The sequence below is a fragment of the Gigantopelta aegis genome, chromosome 4 (genome assembly GCF_016097555.1).
Source record: "Gigantopelta aegis isolate Gae_Host chromosome 4, Gae_host_genome, whole genome shotgun sequence".
NCBI classification, from domain to species: domain Eukaryota; kingdom Metazoa; phylum Mollusca; class Gastropoda; order Neomphalida; family Peltospiridae; genus Gigantopelta; species Gigantopelta aegis.
Genome location: NC_054702.1, coordinates 93,484,253 through 93,492,090, shown reverse-complemented (window position 1 = coordinate 93,492,090; position 7,838 = coordinate 93,484,253).

Here is a 7,838-nt window from a genome sequence, read left to right as displayed (position 1 = left end):
CAGTCTGTCAAAATAACCTTTTAGCAAATTGATGTGACAATACCTACTTTTCCTAACCCTATCAGGAGTGTTTATCACATACCCTGTCTCATTAAACCGTTTGTGCACAACATAGAAATACCTGTTCTGCACAGAACCCCGTTTAATGGGAAGGTACAGCAGCATCTTATCCCCTGTTTTAAATTCCCGACTCCTAGTCTTCCTATCAAACACTGATTTTATTTTGCTCTGAGCATGGCTCAGTTGCTTCCTATCCTTTCTATCAAACACTGATTTTATTTTGCTCTGAGCATGGCTCAGTTGCTTCCTAACCTTCCTATCTCTAACTCTCTTATTCATTAATACTCCCTTGTCCATATCATAACCTGACATCTGATCCTCCATCTCACCCTTAGTTAACAACGTAGTGCGAACTGCCAACAAATTTGGATCAGCCCCCTGCTCTAGAACTAACTCTTGTCTATTACAAGGTAAGGCCCCTCTATCAAACACAACTGGTTCAATTCCCCTCTGCGGGAGATCAACGGGTTCCACCACATTTAATTCCTCAGTTGACTTATCTACCATTTTACTGATAACCTCATCCACTCCAATTCCATGGCTCACACACGTATCAGACAAATCACAAATATCCTCTGGGTATCGTGTTAACCTACTGTCCATCGCCCTAGTCATTACACACGCAGGATATCTAGTCTCATCAACCTCACACTCTTCTATGGGTAAAGGGCTGTCTTTAATTAACAACTGGTCACATTTCGGCTGACAACACTGACTAGTCAAATCATTACCCAACAAAACTCCTATGTTTTCAACAGGCAAGTCCTTCACAACACCCATAATGACTGGTCCCGTCACAAACTTCGAACACAAGAAAACCTTATGTAACCTGACAACCATATTTTCTCCAGTAACCGAGGTTAAAACCAAACTACATCCCGTATCTGAATTTTCAATACCAGCTAAATACTCTTGCGTCATCAGACTCTGACTACACCCGGTATCTCTATAGATTAATATAGCCTTAGGACTCAATTCTTGTTTCACATCACAAACCATAACAGTGGACACATATGGGTTTACTTTCTCTGCCATGGGACTAACCATTAACTCTCTCGCTAACGGAGCTGACCTCACTAAACCGACCACGTGCGCATTATCGCGTTTCCTTTTAAAACAGTCCCCGACAAGATGGTTATCCTTTTTACAGTAACTGCAATGTGGACGAAAAGTTCGTGCAGTGGCTGACAATGCAGGTTTATCCTTACTTTGCATACCAGGTGCATTCCTTGCCTGACTAGCTGACCAACTAGATGACTCTCCTCGATAGTTACTTTCCCGGGAAAAACCTGGCTGAAATTTCTTCTTATCACCCTGTTGTAAAGAGCTACCCGGTACTGCCTGAGCTTTGTGTATTAACACGTAATCATCTGCCACTATGCCTGCCTCCTCTATCTTTTTGACATCACGATCCTCTAAATGAATACGTAAGCTAACTGGTAATCCATTTTTAATGTCCTGTAAGATCAACAACTCCCGTAACTCGGTATATGACTCTACCTGATGAGAAATCACCCATTTATCAAACATCCCTGCCTTCTTAGCCACAAACTCACTATAAGACTGACCCTGCGTTTTTCTCAACTCGCTATACCGTAAACGATAATCCTCAGGTCGTAATTCATACGCCCTCAACACCGCAGCCTTAACTAGGTAGTACTGACTTGCTCGCTCATCACTCATTGAATTATAAGCTACACTAGCCTTCCCCTTAAACTTAAACACGGCTAACAATGTCCACTTAGACTGCGGCCAATTTAGCTGCTTAGCGGCCCGTTCACAAAGTTGGAAGAACATATCTACCTCCTGTTCGTCAAATACAGGCACTGATATATAAGCCTCCGACATGTTAAACCCATTTCCGGCTTCCCGTCTAACTTCTTCAGTATTCAACTTTAACTCATGTTCCACTTTTAATTTAGCTAACTGGAATTCTCTATCCCTATCTTCTCTCTCTCTCTCTCTCTCTCTCTCTCTCTCTCTCTCTCTCTCTCTCTCTCTCTCTCTCTCTCTCTCTCTCTCTCTCTCTCTCTCTCTCTCTCTCTCTCTCTTCTCTATCTCTCTCTATCTAATGCACGTTCTTCTCTTTCGTACTCAAGTTTTTTAAAAGCTAATTGTTGTTCCACACTTAACTCATTTATCTCTATCTCTGGAACAATCTCACTGTCTTCCATAATAGGACTATCACCAAAAACGTCCTGGATAATAATTGTCCTTATATCTCCTAAGGTTTTAGCTGATTTTAAATCAATTTTTCGCTCACCCGCGATTTCAACTAACTCGGCCTAACGTGTTCGCTTAATCTCCACTACACTGAGCGTAGGCCTATCCAGCAAATTGTTATCCATGTTTAGATAGCACTTATTATTAATTAATTTTCTAGTGAACAACGTTGCTACTTCTAGTAAATTTGTAAAATTAATTTATAAAGCCCCCATTTACAAACAATACTTTTTTAAATATGCATGTCCCGTTTCAGATCCCGGACGAGCCCTCAATTTTCTACTCCTGTCACGGGGATTCTATAATACCCGTAACTGAATAAAACACGATTATCCAAATATCTCTCCTAACTGGATATCTATTAGATCTCTCTGTAACGGGCGGTATTTACCCGAGTATGGCTCGTCTCTAGGTATGATCAAAGATACGATCATATATAAAGTATATGTAATATAGCACGTTTAGTTCACTAGAAAACACAACAAAAACACAATACACTTCGGAAACTGTATTAACCTACGCTGACAAATGTACAGCCGCAGTAGTTAATTAATAAGAACAATAATAACAATCCAGAACTGATCACTTAATTAGTTAATCTCTAGGTGTCTAGTTTACACAATATGCGAATCACTTCACCATGACACAACACCCACACGTGTAGTAATTGAGAAACGCTTCCAGGGGAACTTAATTAATAAAGGAATTACAGCTCTATTCCTAACTGGTTAATTTTTAATTAACCCTAACTACTCATTCAGTAACCTTGTAACACAGAATTAATACTGGTACCTATCACAATAAAGACAATAACCTACAGTGTACCTAGGTCTTCTAGGATGACCGGCTAAGCTTTATATTACCAAATACTCGTATAATGTTAGAACAAAAAGTCTACGATTTACTTCGTCAGATGACCGGAGACACTGTCTAAAGACTATTGGTATAATACAGTATTAAAATATTTAAAAGTCACATCAATCACATCAAGGTTATACAACAGAGCAGAAATAAAATATTTACCAAAGTCCAAACGGACAACGTTCCCGGGAAGCCTTCCTTGTTCTGTCCTTTTTGCTTCTCCCAGATATCTCTAAACCCTAGCTATTTATTATAAAATCAGAAAATCGCCTGGGGGTACAAGGTGGTACCTCACGTATCATCTGAAAACCCCCCTTACTCAGAGTCGGTATATTTCTCTCTGATCGTCAGTCTGGCTGTCGCCATCGTCGCCAAATCACGGTTGTAAAAACCGCACTCGCAGAGGTATTACGTGCCACATGGCTCCGCACCTGGGCTGGGTTTGTATTAGAATGCCCGATAGCGCGAAAGCATTACGTAACAATTTGCCCATCTGGGCTAAGTGCATTTGGAACTGCACACGGCCTTTTAAAACAATTAATAACGCCACAGGCTAAAAGAAATTAAGAGCATGTACCGTCACAGCTAAACAGCCCAAAGGTATTCACTTAATCTAAATGTGAGCTTGTAGAGGCTGTTGTAAAACATATGTTCAGGAAAGGACATTCCGTAATAAAACTCAATATCATTAGCAGATAATCCAAGAGTCACGGTTCCTTATCTATTCTGCGCATAGTTAGTATTTTATGCCACTGAATCTTGCACTGAAGCTGTCATTTTTATTATATCTACTTGTTCAGGAAAGGGCACTTTTTAACGGAATATAACCCCCTATCATATAAATGTTTGGCCAGGAAATAGTGTTCATACTGCTGGAGGTTGAGCACCCTTCCTTGTTATGAGGTTTCGTGCCTTTTTAGGTTTTCTAGGACCTGGCTCCCCAGCAGTTAAACCTTTTGGCAGATTTTTAGAACCCCAAGAAAGCTCGGTCGTTTCAGTAACTTAAGTAGTTTTACTAACATGCAACTGTACAAATATCATTATAGAACAATCGCAGCTTGCAGAAAAAGAATAAAGATATCTGAGAGACACAACGAAAAAACCCACAGTGACCTCGTTCTGCCCAACATGACAAATTGATGTGGCGCCAAAAGAGTGGTTTTAGTCGAAGATTGCGGATGTTTTCATTGTTCAGATGGAGTGTGCATTTTATTATGTGTATGAAATTAACAAAATGATACTACAATCGTCTTTTATCTGACATTTTATTCAGTCCAGCTAGTGCACCACGATTGGTATATCAAAGGCCGTGGTATGTGACATCTTGTCTTTAGGATGGTGCATATAACAGATCCCTTTCTGCTAATCGAAAAGAATAGCCCATGAAGTGGCGACAGCGGGTTTCCTCTCTCAATATATGTGTGGTCCTTAACAATATGTCCGACGCCATATAACCGTAAAATGTGTTGAGTGTGTCCTAAATTAAAACATTTGCTACTTCCTTCTAACATTTTATATTTTGAAGAATTATTGAGTGAAACTAAAACAGGTATGGGGTGCGACATCGTTGTGTAAAAATACCAACAATGGGACAAATATATCAAAGGCCTGTGTATGTGCTATTTTGTATATGGGATGGTGCATATAAAAGATCCCTTGCTACTAATGAACAAATTTAGCGTGTTTCTTCTCTATGACTGTCAAAATTACCATATGTTTGATATCCAATAGCCGATGATTAATAAATCAATGTGCTCTAGTGGTGTCGTTAAACAAAACAAACTTCTGCTTCATGGTTTATTCATTATGGTTTTTTTTGTGCTCTATACACGAATGCTTACAGACATCGACACTGCGATCGCCCCACCTCCTCCGCCCCTCAATATGACATTTTCGTTTTGCTCCTATTGTCGCAGCGGGATGCAACTCTGTGAAAAAGTTCTTACAAGTCGATCGCTGTCTACAGAGTTAGTTTTTTCCCGTCTCAACCAGTGCCCAACGTTGATACATTAAAGGCTGTATTGTGTATTGTCCTGCCAATGCGATAGTGTATATAACAGACCCCTTCTATTTGATCGCCGATAGTATTTAGAGGTAGCGCCTTTTCACAAATACCTATACAGCAAACAAAATCACGTATGTCACGAAACACATGTAATTACTTGTCTATCTCGAGAATATTAGCAAACTAATAGAAAGTAATTTTCAGTGTCATAGCTGGATGGGTTGCCTTTCAGTTCAAGCACTGCTTAACATTTTCAGATTGAAAAGCCCCTGCGATAAGATGGTTACAAAGATTAAGTTTGTTCTCGAAGATGCATGTTCTGTCAGATGCATCACATCTGCACAATAATATAATTCAGCTGAATGCCATCTGCTATTGATTTAAGAAATCTTATTTGGAGTAACTTACAAAGGATGTTTTCATTTTAAACCCCTCCACACACACACACACATACACAGACACACACACACACACACACACACACACACACACACACACACACACACACACATCCCATACAGAGAATAATAATTGATCACACAGTAATTATTATACAAAAACAAGTGAGAAAAACTTTTTCAGGTGACGATTGATTATTTAGTTAATGTTAAACTTTATAAAACAGGGGGGGGGGGTGTAATATTATGGGTTTATGGGTTTATTTGTATAGGCGAATGAAGCGCCTTAGCACTACTTCAACATGTAGTTGAACGTAGGAATATGTAACCGCTTTTGGGCCATGACAGTTGGAAGTAAACGTTGAGTTGTGAATCGGGTCTTTATTTATCGTGTCAGTTATAACAGCAGGGCTACAAAATATAACACTAAACAGACATAATTAACACTATACAATAATTCTGTTATGTTCTAAATTAGTCGTGACAAACAGACCAAAATTTAAATCCGTCACTTCATCTAAAACGATGCAATAATAAAACAATGTGTCAGAGTTTCACCAAGGAGATAAATAAGTATGCACAAGTTGAAACTATGGAATAGCATCAAGAATATTTTTATAATTAGTAGATATAGCCTCCAACTGTCTACCATAAGCCTTATTGGATGCCCTCAGAACTTTCTGCACATCATAGCCTCCAACTGTCTACCATAAGCCTTATTGGATGCCCTCAGAACTTTCTGCACATCATAGCCTCCAACTGTCTACCATAAGCCTTATTGGATGCCCTCACAAGTTTCTGCACATCATAGCCTACAACTGTCTACCATAAGCCTTATTGGATGCCCTCAGAACTTTCTGCACATCATAACCTTGAAGGAACAACTTCTGTGCCAAAATGATATGGCATTGTTTCAAATCTGCATACAAGGAGCATTTTCTAAGGTGTCTTAGAAGTTGTTATATGTAGGCATCAAAAGTTGGAGCACAAGGTATATTGCTCGACATAAAGAGATAGGCTACTTGACTATTGGAAAGTTGAAGTAATCCCTTTTTGCATAAGCTTAGTTTTGAGACCTGTGTCTCTTTGAAACTGTCTGCATATATTGAGGTGTGAAAACTGGTCTAATACCTTCAGATGTTTCTTTTATTTCAAACACTCGTGAGTAAATCAATGGAAGCCAATCTGTAATCCTGATATTATTGAATGATATAGGATTGTCAATATAGCGAAGAGTAAAATTATACGTCATATGTCTGTCGGAGTATACTGTAGTCTGGATTCACTCTCGATATTTACGAATTGTCCCGATCCATGGAAGATTAGAATGAGCATGTATCTGCGTTCACAGTTCTTTTTAACAAATACCGATTCACATGGCAATTGACTGCCCGCATCGTTAACCACTCGGCCACCAATTAACTGTTTGGTATTGATACAGTTTGGTGTTAACATACTTGCCGATATAAAAATGCATCATATCAATTAATAATGCACACAAACCCTTCCCCCAGCCCCCAACAGATCGTCTGCCTGAGTCTATCTACTAATATTATCCGTTGTATAATTATTGTTGCATAAATAAATATACTAGTACATGTATATATATTTATCATACATGAATATGAGGTTGACTGTTACATACATAGCTATTAACGCACTGGCGCAGGGGATAATTAAATCCTTTCTGGCCTCACAAATTGTCCCATGCCGTTGCTAGGAACCTGTGGCACCAAATCGCCCGCACAATGCAGACTAACCACGATGCGCTCTCAGCTAGTGAGGCATCCATAAAAAGGAAGCTCTTTAACTCAACCACATGCTTGGTGCCTACAATCTACGCGGTCGATCCCGCTTACGTGCATGAAACTGTCGGCAGACCTGGCACTGGCTAGTATGTATTTATCTCTCTCTCTGACTCTCTCAGCAACTACTTACATATCATGGTCAAAGACCACAGATGAGTTTAGGGCAGCACATTTTAACTTTCACTGAATGTAATGACGAATTTGAAAAATGAGTATGTTTTAGATATTGTTTTTATACGATAATCAAATTGTTCTTACTGTAATTAAAGTCCTTTAAGTATCAATACGATATAAATATCTGTTTTATTTGTAATAGTTGCAGCATCTGCTTTTAATGTGCTTAATAAATATGCTTATACTGATACTTGTTTTGGTGTCACTTATTTCATACAACAGAATAAAAATAGTGCGCCAAAATATCTGGTTCCCTTTATACACATAATTACATGGAGAGAGAGAGAGAGAGAGAGAGAGAGAGAGAGA